This window comes from Sinocyclocheilus grahami, unplaced genomic scaffold, assembly GCF_001515645.1.
Source record: "Sinocyclocheilus grahami isolate Dianchi unplaced genomic scaffold, SAMN03320097.WGS_v1.1 scaffold512.1, whole genome shotgun sequence".
Classification (NCBI taxonomy): domain Eukaryota; kingdom Metazoa; phylum Chordata; class Actinopteri; order Cypriniformes; family Cyprinidae; genus Sinocyclocheilus; species Sinocyclocheilus grahami.
In genome coordinates, this window is record NW_015505691.1 from 83,969 (window position 1) to 84,568 (window position 600).

A 600-nucleotide genomic window follows, 5' to 3' on the forward strand; every position below is an offset into this window, starting at 1 on the left:
TTCTCAAGCCCGCCGCCTCTGCTCACTCTAGCCCCCGGCCTCTGCTCACTCAAGCCCGCCGTGTGTGACGCTGTGTTTCGTTGTGAAAGCGAAACTACTTTGTTTGGTCTTCCAAAAGATGACACGACTAGAAATCAGTGGTTAAGTTGTATTTACAACACTGTTCCAGAACACTTCAACCCAAATATTCAGATAATGTCCAGCGCATTTTATGGAGGACTGTTTTCTGATCCTGGGAGAGTAGACTACAATGGCGGCTGTTCTGACTCACAAACTGTAAGTACGTTTTTTTGTATTTAAAGAATTTACCACTGACGATTCAAACATGAGTTTTGATCAGTGTAGAGTAGCACTTGCTGACCCCCTTAAGCTGAGTTCTGCGTTGAGGAACATATTGATATTACAGCTGAATCTCTCACATACAACTAGTTGACTTTATTATTAGTCCAAAAATACAAGCATACAGAAAATGCAACTTAAATAATAAAAAAAAAGACCTTTTTTTTTTTTTAAACATACACAAACATTTTAATATATTTGCTACTGGCGCATTCAGTTGATCAGCAGTTTCTATGCAGCCTTTCTCTCAGGTTTTATGAC